The 16,398-nt window shown below is 41.6% G+C and overlaps 1 long non-coding RNA gene across 1 annotated transcript in view; it reads right to left on the bottom strand.

Moving 5' to 3' along the window:
* LOC131516867 (uncharacterized) overlaps positions 1-16,398 on the bottom strand; it is a 206,319-nt gene that overhangs the window by 178,674 nt on the left and 11,247 nt on the right. The window contains exons 3-9 of the long non-coding RNA XR_009264277.1: positions 13,489-13,583; positions 9,951-10,123; positions 8,319-8,468; positions 6,311-6,376; positions 4,132-4,291; positions 2,708-2,853; positions 2,181-2,290 (exon numbers count right to left, since the gene is read on the bottom strand). This is a non-coding gene — a long non-coding RNA (uncharacterized LOC131516867). The remainder of the gene's footprint in view (positions 1-2,180; positions 2,291-2,707; positions 2,854-4,131; positions 4,292-6,310; positions 6,377-8,318; positions 8,469-9,950; positions 10,124-13,488; positions 13,584-16,398) is intronic.

The raw sequence follows: 16,398 nt of genomic DNA, 5'->3' as shown, positions 1-16,398 counted from the left end.
CCCAAATATCCATCAATTGGAGGACTAGTTGACTATACTATGGTACATCCACTCAATGGAATCCATGGTAAAAAGGATTAGGAAAGATTGATACATACTTTTCCAAGACATTTGCAGAATATATTGTTAGGTAAACAAAAGCAAAGTGAAAATCTGTGCACAGTATACCACATTTATGTGACAAGAAGGGCTGGGAAAGAAATCTATGTATACTCGTTTCCTCGTATTTTAAACAATAAACAATGGAAGAAAAAATAGTAAGATTGGTTGTAGGGTATGGGGAGCAAAGAAGTTCCCCTGCCCACTGACATAATAGCCAGAAGCTTGAGCTGGAAATCATAGGCTCCAGAAGGTTCTGACCTACTAACATTTCAACACCGGTCCTGAATGGGGCTCTGGAAGAGCGCTGTGTTTTTAGATGTTGAGATAAGGGTTGGGGGACCCTCTAACTAGGACAGCTGCCACGCCTCTAGGCTGACCTGTCTGCTTGGGCTGGTGACTCTCTTCCCTCCCTCCATAACACACATGTACCTTCTTAAGTGTGGGAGGAACACATTTCAGCCCATACTATATAAGTAACTATTCTTGGCTACAGCCACTTAGCACATGGATTAAGGGCAGCCCCTCATTGCCTCTTGGATCTATAAAAAATGACACAGCCTAGCTGAAGGAATCCCACCTTCAGCTGCAGTCCTCCCTCACTCAGGACCCAGACCTGTGGCCATAACAATGATAAATACAGGAACAACTAACTTGTATCGAGCACTCGGCTAAGACTTTCAAATACCTTATTGAATCTTCACAGTAACCCTACAAGTATCTATTAATGTCACTCCTATTTTGCTGATGAGGAAAAATGAGGCCTCAGGGGTAGAGAATGTCACCAATGGGTGATAGAGGAGCATTTCAACCCCAGGCATCTTATAACCATGCTCTTAACCCCATGTCAGCCTGTCTTGCAGACTGAGACTCTGTAACCCTCTGCTCAGACAAGGGATGGCTGATCCAGAAAAAATCATCACTGAGTGAGGTGAAGTCAGAAGAATAATACACACGGTCTGTGTTCTCTAGGCCAAGGTAAGATATCCATGCAAGCTAGAATAAGTCAACAACAGCACAAAATATCACACTACCTAACTAACCCCCAACTGTCTCTCTGGGTCCCTCGCCATCCCAGAGGGAGACCAGGGTTTTCCAAGAATGCTCAAATTTATAAGTTACATTTCAGCATGCAGTTTTCCTCCTAAATTGTGAACATGAATGGCTTTGTACATAGAGTTGCATCATACCTGATCTGAATACAGACACACTGGGCAGCAGATGGGGCCTGCTCCATCACTCAGTGACTCACTCTGCCTACAGCTTCGTAAAGATTAAAATCCATCCCTCAGCACAGTTGTCAATCCCCAGTGCACCATGGGACAATCTCAGATTTTCAAGAGACCCATGAATGATAATCCAGGAATCCCCAAGGTTTAGTGAGTATGTTTAAGGCCAAAACAAGAGAGGCAAATCATCAATGATGATATTACCAAGTCCCCTTCTGAACGACTTACCCACTCTGTCGCCTGCTTGCAAAACTCTGATATTTACACCTACCTCTAAGGCTGAAAAACAACCCCAGAGACTCTTGGCCTTCCTTCCAGCCTTCAGGACTCCTCACCAAAGAGCCTTTAGGCTCCATCAAATCACACACAGAGCATTTTACACCTTTCCCCAAAACTGGGCAAAGGGAGATCAGTTACTGTTAATTACAGATGCTTTCTGTCATAATGGGCCAGATTTTCAAAAGAGTCTCAACTGCATAGCTCCCAAATGCCTCTCACAAACCTGGTAATGGTCCATGCAAATTGAATACTTAGTGGGTCTGTGTGCATTCCGTTCCAGGGAATGCCTTTGAAAATTTAGCCCTGTAACTCCAAAGCATTTGTAGCATCGTAATCTGTCATCATTAGCAACAATGCTTGACTTGGTGCTCAACATTCTTATTAACCATGCAATTATGAATGCAGACAATGTTTAATCACTTTTACAAAAATACAGCTGTGTTGTTGGGGAGCTGTCATTTACTGCTCATTAATGATTGATTTTTTTTAACCATCTAGATTGTTTTCATGAGAACAGCAGATTAACTATAAAGAATTCATTATTGGTCATTAAGGGATATTAAAATGGAAAACCTTTACAAGATGTGTCCTGTCTTGCTGCATTTGGATACCTGGGACTCGCTTGCCAATGGAGGGGAGGAAACAAAATACCATTCTTCCAGAGCTCTGACAAGGAGATCCGGCTGAGGAGAGGTGGAGTGAAGAGAGAAATTAAGAAAAAACATCTCTTTTTGCTGTAATAAAACATTGATTACATTTTACAACGGCAATAATTTACCCCAAATAATTACTTCAGCTATTGTCCAGCTTGTTTAAAGGCTGACTGAGCTGTGGGTACCAATCGATTCAGTGCAGATTGCTAATAATGGGCTATTTTGAAAACTTATAGCTGTTTCTCCATCCCATACACCGGAAGACACTAATTCCTTTCCCACATTGCACACTTAATTAAAGATGAGTCAGGGCCTTATTTTATGGCCAAACTTTCCTTAAACCTTGGACATAGAGAGCTGAGTTCTGCTTCCTCAAATGTCTCCTGGACATACTGTGATAAAATGTACTTTACCACTGGCCACCTACAAGACAGTAAGTTTCAAAACCTGTGAAGACGTTGGAAAGATTGGACGTTGGAAGGCTCAATGTCATGCCCTCCCTGGATTTCCGGCTCTGACGCTCACCCACCACACTGAGGGGCTCTTTGTTTCCTCACTTGCTCAGCAGCTGCCAGGATCCTGGAAGACCTGACCTGCAAGAGAAGGTTTTTAATAAACACAACTCCTCTTTCTCCTGTTCTGGTTCACCCTTACACCAAGTCTCCACTGAAACTACCACCTTAGTTCTGGCAATACTATTTTGGATTTTTTTTTCCTGCTGACAAGTGTAATATAGATTTGTTTTGGAAAATACAGAAAAGCACAGAGAAGAAATTTAAAGCTATCTGTAGTCCCACACCCAGATATAACCACTGCTCACATTTTCTATTTGCTGCCAGTATTTGACCTGTGAGCATTTTTTATAGTGGCACGACCTGGGGTGAGTTACTTATCCTCTCTGTGTCCAGTTTCCTTCTCCGCAAAACAGGAAAATAATAGCACCTGCTTCATAATGTGATTGTGAAAATTAGTTATAATTAGCTATAATAATTCCATAAGTTGTTGGGTGAGAAATATTATTATATAGGAAAGAAACACATCATAGTTAACAAGTAAAACAATTTTTTTAACTTTTTTTTTAATTTATTTTTCATATTTGGGGCACCTGGGTGGCTCAGTCGGTTGGGCATCCGACTTCAGCTCAGGTCATGATCTCACAGTTTGTGAGTTCAAGCCCCGTGTCTAGCTCTGTGCTGACAGCTCTGAGGCTGCAGCCTGCTTCAGATTCTGTGTCTCCCTCTCTCTCTCTGCTCCTCCCCTGCTCGTGCTCTCACTGTCTCTCTCTCTCTCTCAAAAATAAGTAAACATTTAAAAACATTTTTTAATTTATTTTTTATTTTTGAGAGAGAGTGAGGGAGGGAGAGAGAGAGGATGAGTGGGGGAAGGGCAGAGAGAGAAGGGAACAGAGGAACTGAAGCAGGCTCTGTGAGGACAGCAGAGAGCCCAGCGCAGGGCTCAAACTCACAAACCATGAGATCATGACTGGAGCTGAAGGCAGTCGCTTAACTGACTGAGCCACAGGCACCCCATAAAAAAATTATTTTTAAGTTTAAACTCCCAGCTGATGCTGCAGACCCAGGGAACCACACTTGGAGAACCACTGCTTTCAGTTCATTATAATGAGAAAAAAACCAACCACAAAGGAGAAAAACACTAATGAGGGATGGAAGCATATTTGGTTTAGTGAGCTTCCCTTGGGGGGATAGTTTTGGAGGGAGTTGAGAGGGGTGCTGTGCTACAAAATACAGTGTGGTAAGTGGCAATGATGGCTTACATTAGCTAAAAGAACCGTAAGGGAATGCTGACCCATCACTTTGCCACTTGACTTTGATCTGAGTCATTGCTAGGTAGTAAATCTTTTAGTTACATACCCACACAGTCTTCCCCAGTATGATCCAGCTTCACACTTGGAAGGAATCGCCAGAAACTGAAAACCCACACCTGGGAAAAGCAGCTTTGCAAATGCCTTGTGCCTGGCTAAGTGTCCGGGACAACTGAGACCATCTGGGGATCTCCTGGACTTTGCCATCACTCCAAAGCATCCAAGGAATGGAGAAAAACAAAGTCAACATGAATAACTGTGCATTTTATTATATTTGTTTTGAGGCTTACTTATTTATTTTTTGAGAGGAAGGGAGGGAAGAGAGAGAGGAGAGAGAGACTCCCAAGCAGGATCCATGCTCGGTGCAGAGCCTGATGCAGGGCTCGATCCCACGAATCATGAGATCATGACCTGAGCTGAAATCAAGAGTCACACTTAATCAACTACTGAGCCACCCAGGCACCCCAATATTTGTGCATTTGAGACAGCATCATAATATGACTGCCATTTTATATTCAGCTTTTTCTCTACATAATATGAGCATTTTCCTGTTTTCTTTAAACTTTCTAAATTTGCATCATAACATCCCACCTTATGGATATGTCATGACCGTTAACTAACCCCTTTTGCTGGGTGTTTTTACTTCTTTAATTTTCTCTCTTAGAAATAACTCTGTGCTTACTTTTTATTCATGCTTTATCTTTTATTCCCTTCATGAATATTATCAAAAATTCTCTGCTTCAGAAGTGTGTGCCTTAAGAACAAAATGTTTAGAACCAGAGCACCAGAGTTTACAAATTATATTAGAAATTCTAGAGTCACTACTATCAGTTTTCCAATACCTATTGTCCAACAAAAGTAAAAACTAGCAGACGTCCTTTGTTGAAAAAGCCATACAATTGCCTATCACACGACACTTTAAAGCACTGGTCTCAAAGATGTTGCAGCATCAAAAGTAACTCTACAAAATAATTTGACTATTTCCACAATAAATTTTAGTTTTCAAGATAATGATGTATTGCCTTATAAGACTGATTATTCTGGCTCCTGATACATAAAAAGGATAAGCCAACATTTTGAATCAATAAATGAACAGATCCCAAACATCTACTTATTAATATAAACGGGCGTCACTCTTTTTTTTCTTTCTTTTTTTCTTTTCTTTCTTTTTTTTTTTTTTTTGAGAGAGAGCATAAACAGGGGAGAAGGAGAGAGAAGGAGACAGAAAATCCAAAGTGGGCTCCGCGCTGACAGCAAAGAGCCCGATGTGGGACTTGAACTCACGAACCTTAAGATCATGACCTGAGCCTAGTCGGACACTCAATCGACTGAGCCACCTAGGTGCCCCAGAAGCCACTCTTAATATTAGTTAAATATCATAGTAATAGAATAGAAATAACAAAAAAAAAATTCATCTCCTTGGGTAACATACACATTGCTGTAGTCTATTTGTTTTCATATTTTTACTGTGGTCAGGATAAACATAAACTAATAAGGTATAGTTAGTCCCTTGAGGTGAAAACAGAACATCTGAATATTAACACACATAGCCATCATATTGAGACAGTGTATAATAAGACTATCAGCTCCAACTCTTTCTTCATGATGGCACATAGACTGCTAAACTATGGGTGATTTATAATAAAAGAATCTCCTCTCATTAAACAATGCTGCAAAGGGGGCTATGCTTTCCATTGGTAGGTTTCAACCCTTCCTGCATTCCTGGAAAGTTTTAAAGTTTATTTATTTATTTTGAGAGAGAGAGAGAGAGAGAGAGAGAGAGAGAGAGAGAGAGAGCAGGGGAGGGAGAGAGAAACAATCCAGGCAGGCTCTGTGCCGTCAGCCAGATGCAGGGCTCGATCTCACAACTGTGAGATCATGACCTAAGCCAAAATCGGAAGTCAGACGCTTAACCGACTGAGCCAGGTGCCCCCCTGGGAAGCTTTTAAAAAGGCATATCTTGTTAGAATTACCTGGGGAGCTTTCAACACTTACTGTGCCCAGGTTTCATCCCAAAATGGAATCACCAGGGTTGGGACACTGGCACTGGGACCTCGTACAAGGTCTTCCATTGATTCTAACGTATCACCACAGTTGGGAAGAACTGCTTCAGAAGATGCAGGTGACCATTACAACATAACTTCAGGCATCCTATGACTTCAACTACCTCAGAAAGTCCCCCAGGTATCACTTGACTATGTAGACAAACTCATTCAGGCATTGATTACCTCTGTCAGCACTAGAAGTAGTACATCTCTCCAGAGGCCATAAATAAATCTGGTCACGTTGCAAACCTGTGGAATAATATGGGGAAAAGTAATGAAATGCCACACTAGAGTAATTGATGGGCAATCCTGCACCAACTTGTCACTGGGATATACTGGAAAGATGGTACCAGTTATTTCGGATTGTCGACATCTTTTTATAGGAACTACTAAAAAGGGAACAGATGCATTTGCCTTTAGATTGATAACACCCTTAAGTGGCAACAAAATCTCCTCTGGGCTCATTTGGACCCATTATCTCTGAGGACTTCTGTGACATAAATTGTACCTTATCCTCAGAAAGACACCATCCCTGAAGCCTACTAGCTCATTCCACTGAGAGTCGAGTAAACTGGCAGAGCCAGAACAATCTGCTCAAATTCCATAACTGAATAATGAAGGAACTTTGATCTTACAGTGACTTGTTATCTAAGTTACTTTATTACCTTGTGTGTGTGTGTGTGTGTGTGTGTGTGTGTGTGTGGCTATACATATAAATAATAGCAATGCAAGGCAAGCAGTTAGCAGAAAGAAATACTGTTATGCCAGGCTAGATTCTTGTACAGGGTCTTTTAACTAAATAGATCCTTGACTCTAGACAAATACTCAGTCTCTTTTGGTCTCATTTTTCTGAACTGTAAGCCATAAATAAGACTAGGTAACTTCTACGGTGCCTTCAAATTTCAAACTTCTGTGAAAGTTCATTATTTCCCTAAAAATGACCTTTGTGTAGTATGGGGTACCTGGTAGATCTAGAAATCTAAGGATTACACAACCATGAATCCAAAGGCCACAGCCCTGCAGCTGTTCCTAGGAAATGACATAATGGCGTAAATGCAGGGACGATGATATGCCTTAAGCTACAGAATTGTGATTTTGCAAACAGATTATTCAGGAACGTAGTCATTACAGTGTGAGCTCTAACCCTTTGGAAAATGTTTTTCTTCACAAATGTTTCTGTTTGTACTTATTCAGGAATTGACCAAGATGGAAATTCCACTTGGGAACCACCTCACACCATAAATTAGTTACTTACAGAAATTGTATTAATGTTTCAAAGCATTAATAGTAGAAAAGCCTATTGGCCAATTAAATGGCAGAAGATACACTACATCAAATCTGCTCTTGCAGATTTCCAGGGGGACCAAGACCCACTTCCAAATGCAATGAATAGATTATGGAAAGAAGGCATTTCTTCCATAAAATTAGGCTTACATCTCTTTATGGGACTGAAGCTGGGCATTGTCATAAGAATGGAGATCGACTGTGGTCCATCCACAAACAGTAACTCCTGGGTTTAAGACCTTATGATGTCTCAAAGAAAGATGCACACAAAACTTTGAGGGGACTATTTAAGCTCTGTCTGCAAAGCCTTCAAACAACAGAGCTCATAATGGAAACCATGACAGACTTTTAATGACAGAAACATCAGCAGACTATGTAACAATATTATAAATCATTTCTAAATAACAGTATTGATAAGATGAGCTTTTCAAAACCACCCACGACACCTCTTTAACAGCTAATTAAAACTAGGGAGAAGAGGCAGTTCTTTTATCCTTCACAACACTGTAGCTCTGATCATCCCACAGTGAATGATTTTACTTCAGTAATAACCCTGATCCGACATTCAGTTAGCAATTACCACAACAGACTTTATCTACTGGTAACAACTGGTTCGGAAGATATTGCCCTGCATGCATTAATTTCATCATGCTAATAAAGTTCCCTGTTATAAAATGCAAAAACATATTAACCTGTCTAATGCAATAAGAGAAACATATATATCTTTCTGGCAAAATGATGATACACCAGCACTTCATTTCTATTCCAAAACTTAAGTGGGTAAAGTATATTAGAGGAACAGAAAGTAACAAGCTATAATCTGCAGTGAACACAATGACATGACTAAGTGCCAACAAATTTTCCTGTGAGTAATTGCACTTACCGTAATTTATACACATTCTATTACCTTGGTGTTTGCATAACAATGCAAAACTGCTCCTTTCCAAACACTGAGCACCGTAATAGCAGAAGCATATGCATCTTGTCTTTTCCACGGAATTCAGGGAGGCCACTGCTGATTCCAGTTAACTCCCTTGGAGCACCTAGCAAGCATGGACTGATGGAAACATTTAATAAAGATGGAGACGTGACTAATGGTGACAAGCTAGTATCCCCAGGGGAAGATCCTTGGCATAGAGCGCAGTCTGTAAAGGTGTGTTGAATGAAGAAGAGCTCTATTGTCTGGCCCAGGAACAATATGCATTCTGTTTATGGTTCTAGAATCTGTCCTGGATATACCTGCTTCCCCTCCACCCTCTCCCTCCCCTCCTGAGGTTGCCCAAAGACCATCTCTATTCCTAAGCGAGAAATTCAAAGCAGGGGATGCATCAGTTTCGCCTGACTGGTACCAATAAGCCCACCTTCAGTAACTTCCTGTCCTAATAGTTATGATGTGACACGTTACCCCTGCTGGGAATACTCAGCATTTGACCTGCTCTATTTCTCCTATTCCAACCCTAGCTTCCCCCAATGGCTTATACACCTTTCAAAATTTTAAATGTGAAAGATGACACAATTGTTAAAATCCCAGGGGAAAAAATCAATCATGTGATTAAAGCCAATATATGTGACATGTTGCTCTCTTGACTCCAAGGACTCATCCACTCTTTATTCAAGCCATGGCTTGACTTTCTACAGGATATGGTTTCACTGCTGGTCTGGTCAACCTAGGGAAGCCCAATCATCATATTGCAGTGAAAAAAACAAGAAAAGCAGAGCAGAGCAGAGAAAAGAAAAGAAAAGAAAAAAAAGAAAAGAAAAGAAAAGAAAGAGAAGAGAAGAGAGGAGAAGAGAGAAGAGAAGAGAAGAGAAGAGAAGAGAAAAAAGGAAAAAGAAAAAAGGAAAGAAAAGAGAAAAGAAAAGAGAAGAAAAGAGAAAAGAAAAGAAAAGAAAAGAAGAAAGGAAAGGAAAGGAAAGGAAAGGAAAGGAAAGAAAAGAGTGTCTGTGACTCAACAAAGCCTGAAACAAAATAAATACATTGCCTTCTTCTATAGTTGAAGCAGAGTGGTCACACACCCCACTGTCAGAGGCAGCTGAACTCATCTGCACACAGAGCACCTGGGCCCTGCCCTGGGACACTGATCAAAGGAGAGGACTGAACAAGCTATATAGCCTGTTCCTTTTCAGCGACTGAGGGTTGATCCACACCGTCCAGGCAGGAGTGCTCAGCTCTCTCTCTCTTGGGAAATGTGGCATTCTCACATACAATCTAGCACTGGCTGGAGGCCTAGCAGACAGGCAGAGGAATGTAGACAATTTATAGGCTGAAAATGTGCACACAGGCAGCAGCACTGAGTTCACTCAGGAAACATATGTGCTGTGGCCACACGGAGGGAGGCCTAGGTGGGACCCCCAGAGCTTGGCAGAAACTCTAGCAGGGACCCAGTGTGGAGCTGTAAACCTGGTGACGAGCACTCTGTACTGGTCTTAAAAAGATGGTGAAAACATAGGCGCTTTAAGGCTGCGGTGTCAGGACAGAGGGAGGCCACTCGGAAAGCTGACTCTCACAGAGAATCATTTCTAGGCTTCCAGAATGTACCCAAAATAAGCCAGAGGTGAGCTACCCCTTCAGCCCCAAGAGGCAGCTGTGTCCACAAGGCATAATCTTCTGGAGAGATCCGTGGCTCTGAAGAGGAGCATACTGATTTGATGACTATTTTCTGTTGTTGTTGTTTTCAGTCCAAAACGCTAGCCAAGATACCTCTTTAAAATCTACAATTTAAAAAAAAAAAAAAAATTATCCAGCCAAAATTTCCCATGTCATTAAATCTCATATCCTCCATTAATTGCAGGGTCACACACAGAAAGCAACAAGTGAAAAGGCGGAAGAAGAGGTAGAGGTGGAGGAGCCCAGGAGACAAGGCACCAACTGTACGTGGCAACTGAGGACAACAAACTTTATTGACTCTGGCCCCACACACACTGAGCCTGCGTGCGGGGCTTTTAGAGCACTTTCATTCTGGAATCCATTTCCAGAGTTTACGGCTTCCACGGTTTTATGTTCCTTCCCCACAGCTTTCTTCACCTATTAATATGCATCATGGTTTCTCTTCTCTGAAAGGTGGTTCTTGGGAAAGCCCCAGCCATGTTTATATAATACACATGTAGCTTGAAGGGGGACTTTTCAGCAGATTTGGGCGAGACTTTTGCCCTGTGGTTTTAGAGAGAGAGAGAGAGAGAGAGAGAGAGAGAGAGAGTGTGTGTGTGTGTGTGTGTGTGTGTGTGTGTGTGAGAGAGAGAGAGAGAGAGAGAGAAAGAGAGAGAGAGAGAGAGATGAATCATGAGCCGATTCTAACAGTTCTTCCTGTCCACTCTACTTAGTCTAAAGACAGAAAAGAGAGAGATAAATACTCAAACTGTAATTCTCATTTCATACAGGGTAATCCATTGCTTGTCTTGTGATTTCAGAATAGACTAGTGGCCTGAAATTGTAGCCCATTGACACTTAATTTGCCTGAAGTGCATCCTATAGTGATACCAAAAAAACCCCCAAAACACCAACACACACACACACACACACACACACACACACACACACTACAGAGAGAGAGAGAGAGAGAGAGAGAGAGAGAGAGAGAGAGAAACAACACACAAAGAAACAAACAAAAACAAAAACAAAAGGCCAGCAAAATAACAACAAAAAACTCTCAGGCCAACTGTCTGTAATTACAATAGTCATTTTCTTTCCTGATATCTCCAAGCTTATTCCTCCAATTTGCCATCCGACAACTCAACTACCATCATCACATGGGAATTCTGACAACCCAAGGAAGCAAATGCTGTCACTCTGACTTGATGTTCAGAGACTGTTTGTCAATTAGTATGACCTCCCGGTCTCAGCTAGGAAGAGACACCACATTCCACAGATTCTCCTGGTCTTTCCCAGCATTGGAGTTCATCTTCTAATTGTGTTCTGTGATTTTCATCTGGCACAAGGCTTACTACCACATTCCAGAATCTGCCTATTTCCAAAGAAACATCGCCACCTTTCCATGCTCAGACATCCACTATACAGATCAAGCCAACTCTAAAGAGTAATACCTTTTTAAGAGAACAGGTAAGACTTGAGGTCAGCACAAATGCTTTACCGACCAAGAATTATTTTCAATGCTCTGCTGGGTTTTCTGAGTCATCTCAGTGAACTTTCTGGAATTATATGCCTCTCAAGGACCATCGAGTGCCATAACATACATACATACATACACACACATATGTATACATATTTTGTGAAGTCAGAATAACATTTTCTTCCTGCCTCTCCTTTTTTTTTTAATTGTTTATTTATTTTGAAAGAGAGAGAGAGAGAGATCTCACATGTGTGCGTGTGAGCAGGGGAGGAGCAGAGAGAGAGAGAGAGAGAGAGAGAGAGAGAGAGTCCAAGCAGGCTGTGCACTGTCAGCACAGAGCCCAACACGGGGCTGATCCTACAAACCACGAGATCATGACCTGAGCCAAAACAAAGAGTCAGGTGCTTAACTGATTGAGCCACCCAGGTGTGCCTCCTGCCTCTTCTACTACATAAAGCACTTGGCAATATATATTTTCTGTAGAATACTTTTTTACAATAATAAGAAGGGGGCAGTACTAATCATGGCTAATATTCTTCAAGTTCTTCTAATGTACCAGGTGTGCTAAGCATTCTCCCACATGCACAATCTCATTTGATCTTTAAAACACCTCCATATAGGAGGTACTATTAAACTCATATTCTTCTGCCTCTAGTATCCGGGCTCCTAATTGCTATGGGCCAGGGCACAGCAGTAGAACTACTGGCCTCAGCTTTGACTAAAAACAGAACAAAACAAAACAAAACAACAAAAAAACCCCTGCATAACATAAATATGTATGTCATAAGTATGTATGTACATACCATAATTATGTAATTATAATCTTATGATACATATAATCCAGCTAAAAATATAAAATATAAGTTTATAATCACAAGTATGACATATATTTAGACAGTATGAACATTTTTAACTCCACAAGTTTTTCCACTTCTCCAGCATAATATATAATCATCATTTGTGAATTAAAACTTAATTGAGCACACCACTACTGGCAAATAACAAAATACTCAAAACTTACATCAACTCTGCCTCCCCCCTATTATTAAGACAGAAGCTGTTTAAGCATTCTTATTCTGGCAATTAAAGACAAGTGTGTTTTCTAAAGTGAAGGTTATGTTGACTTTGATAAGTATATTGCTCACTGTCTGACCATAAAGGGCCAGAGCTGGAGATAAATAGCAGAATACTTTGTCCTTCACTTCAGGCATGATGGCTGGACCTCCCTGGCTGTAAATTTCCCAATATTTGATGGCCCCGGTGTCAGCAGCAAAATGATGCATAATAAACACAACAATACATTATATGCCACTTCTTGATTTGGTGCCAAGTCAGGGAAGGAAACAGTCTACTTTTCAATGGGTCTTCTGAAATAATACAGAGACAGTGTGTTTTGGAGAGATCTGAAGAGGAAAACTGACACTCGGTTTTCATCCCCCATCTCCGAACTAGCCTTTGAAATTGACAATCTGGAGCTTCACGAACCGTGGTTCCACCATAGTTGGGGTGGTATCAGGAAGGCCAGGGTACACAGACTTTCATCTAGCCAGGAAAAAGGAAACAGAGCTCATTTTGAACTAGAGAGAAAAAAGATATTTGATGAATGCCAGAGGAGCAAGCTGCCTAAATCCTTTAACAAAGAAGAGACAAAGGGGAGCGGTTTTGTGAAATTATGTGCAGAGCTACAACGAAATGTTTTGATCAAGTTTTTAATTGTTTCATTTTATCCAGAATATTTCTTGCAAAGTCTAAAATCTTGCTTTAGAGCTAAAAGAGAAAACACCATCTGAAGGGCGGCCTCTGTGAAATAGTATCACTGAGTCACCAAGGAAATTTTAAGTTACAGAGAGGGAACAATGTGAGGGTTGCACATACACCTTTGCCTGGGACTGCTGTCTCCCTGCCTGCCAACAGGTCACAGGCTTCTAGTGTTAGCGGGAACCTGAGAAGTCACTGAGTCTACCGCTGACATTTCATAGATGACAGGCTTAAACTTGGTAAGTGACTTACCCAAGGTCATGCATGGAGTTATATCCGTTTTATTGTCTGAATAACAAATGGGAAGTGGACACTGGAGATCATGTTGCAATTTACCCAAGGCCTTCCTGTAAAGAAAATGGTGGTAATAACAGTTCTTGAATTCACTTATGCATCAAAGCATGTCATCAGACATCCAAGAAAAATAGACACACAACATCTCCTAAGGCAAGAATTATTTTTTAAAACTCAGACAATCAGCCAGGTATACCTGATTGACTGAGTGTCAGTTCTGGGTTGCCCACTCAGTTGTTCTTTCCAGAAAGGATAGTGAAAAAAAAAGTCTAGGAATTTTTCTCAGGGAGCAGCCACAAAGCCAAACATCTGGACGCCTCTTTCATTTCGATCTCATGTCAAGCCTTCAAGTACAGAAGTACTTACATGTCAATCACCTATATTCTTACTGGCAAACCCCAATGAAAAGAGCCTCTGCAATAGAGAAATATGCATATTTTCCAGCCTCTTCATCCTCTACCCTCTTATCCCAGGAGCTCAAAATGACCCTACACTTTTCTGGAAAAATCAGAAATGAAAATCCCTGAGTTGTCTGCCTTTTCCTCATTTCATTATCCCAGAATCGGGGCCACATCTGAAACTTCCAGATGATATCCACCCAATCCTGGAGACCTGCTCCAGTTCACAAGATGGTCTGCCCAAGGCCACTCTCCATCTGAAAGGTCCCATGGAAGATGGCATAGACTCCTGCCAGTGGCTACACATATTCTGTTCAATATTAGACTTTCACCCAGAAAACATTAAGGTGGGCATGGAAAATGGTAAAAAGACTCCTTCTCATACCCAAGCTTCCCCAAACCCTCACTTACATGATCGTAACTTCTCCATAAAACAATGAAAGTTCAGAAGAGTAATCTTTTCTTCCCAAGGCCAAGCTCACTATGACCTGGTATCCAGGAACAGCCCACAATTACTGATTACTGTGGGCTGGTCCTAATCACCGTCTTTACCAGTATTTCATTCACACTTTCCAAAACTGAAGCCTGGAGTTAACCAGCCAACATCCAAACTTCTCTCCAGCCTACTTCCCTTCTTGGCTCCTGTATGATCCTACCTGCACTAAAGATTCACACTTCGAAATAGTGTGGCTCCTGAGATAAATCAACATTTTTCTTTCTTTTTCCACATCCTTCTTGATGCTCACTGCATGAAAATAACAGGATGTAGGAAGAACATCAAACAAAGAGTGATATTCACCAAGAGCGATCCTGGGCGTGTGCAATGGACACAGAGGAGTCATCCGCTCCTGATTTTCCTTCATAGGTGGGCATGTGTGGCGTCTCGTGTGTGTGCAAGCAGCAGCCTTGCATCTTTGTTAGCTCCGGAAGCCGGAGTGTATCACTTTCCAAAGGGCAGTCTGCTAGAGCTTGTCTGCATCAAGATCAAGATCCCTCCCATCAACAACAAGATCCCTCCCTCAAAGCCTGCCCCTGATTCTCATAAGCATGAGGGGCAAAAAACAAAAGGAAAATACTGTTTGCTGCTAACATAGTTTGAGTCATCCTTCATATATGGGGGGTCCAGTTAAGTGTTCAGCACTGATCAGACCTTAGGGACACCTAAGAATGAACGAGTCCCAGCCCTGCCCTTATAGATTGTAACAATCCAAAGAGCAGGATTTAGACAAATGCACATGAGACTAGATACAAATTCATAAACCAACATCCAAATGAATAAACAAAGGGCCATTATAGAGTGAAATGACTTCTTTTTTTTTAATTTAACATTTATTCATTTTTTGATAGAGAGAGGCAGAGCGTGAGTGGGGGAGGGGCAGAGAGAGAGGGAGACACAGAATCTGAAGCAGGCCCCAGCTCCGAGCTGTCAGCACAGAGCCTGATGCGGGGCTCGAACTCATGAACCGTGAGAGCATGACCTGAGCTGAAGCAGACGCCCAACCGACTGAGCCACCCCAGGCGCCCCATGAAATGACTTCTTTTTTTTTCTTTAAATCAATATCCCAAAAGAATATTACCTCTTCCAAAACACTCACGGCAGTGCATTCCAATTACTTTTCTGTTGCTCACAAGTTTTGAAACCTATTTGCAATTGCTTTTGAGCAGGTACACAACAGAGAGGGAAAGCAGGGGTATCTGGGTGGCTCAGTTGGTTGAGGGTGCAACTCTTGATTTTGGCTCAGGTCATGATCTTCATGGGTTCTCAGGTTTAAGCCTCACATTGTCTCCACGCTGAATATGGAGGCTGCTTGGGATTCTCTCTCTCTGCCCCTCCCCCACTCACCCTCACAAGAATGTGTGCATGTACTCCCTCTCTCTCTCTCAAAATAAACAAATAAACATTAAAAAAAAACAAAGGGGGAACATAGGAGTGTAGAATAGAGAAGTACTCTTCCCTAACATTGCTTAGAATTGCACATTTGCAGTGACAACAAAAAACAGACTGTATCTTGGTGGGTTCTATTGTTTTTAAATGTTCTATAAACAGACCCCCTCTTATTGCCTTATGGCCAGCACCCTGGGTGAACTGTGGCCTCCATAAGCCACACTCCCACCCTGAGTCTTTGTTCACCACTGCTTCTGAAGGTCCATTCATGACAACTGCTCAGTGGGGTCCAATCTCTTCTTCTCAGTGGCTACAATTAGTCAACTCTAATGAATAACATAGAGGATGAAGCCGGGTGACACTGCCATAGGGCAGAGAGCAAATATGGCTTTACATGGATACTGTGGTTGTCCCCTGAAAGCAATTTTTACCAGGAGAAGCACTGAAGTGTTTTGAGCAAATTCAGAATTACTAGAATCTGTGTGCAATCTACTCAATCCAGACAGACTATGAACAAACAACCCCACCGTCTCAGTGGTGCAAGGTAACAAAAGCTGGTTTCTCACTCATGTTCCATTTTTCACA

This window comes from Neofelis nebulosa, chromosome 1 (genome assembly GCF_028018385.1).
Source record: "Neofelis nebulosa isolate mNeoNeb1 chromosome 1, mNeoNeb1.pri, whole genome shotgun sequence".
Lineage (NCBI taxonomy): Eukaryota > Metazoa > Chordata > Mammalia > Carnivora > Felidae > Neofelis > Neofelis nebulosa.
This window is presented reverse-complemented; position numbering and strand designations above follow the sequence as displayed.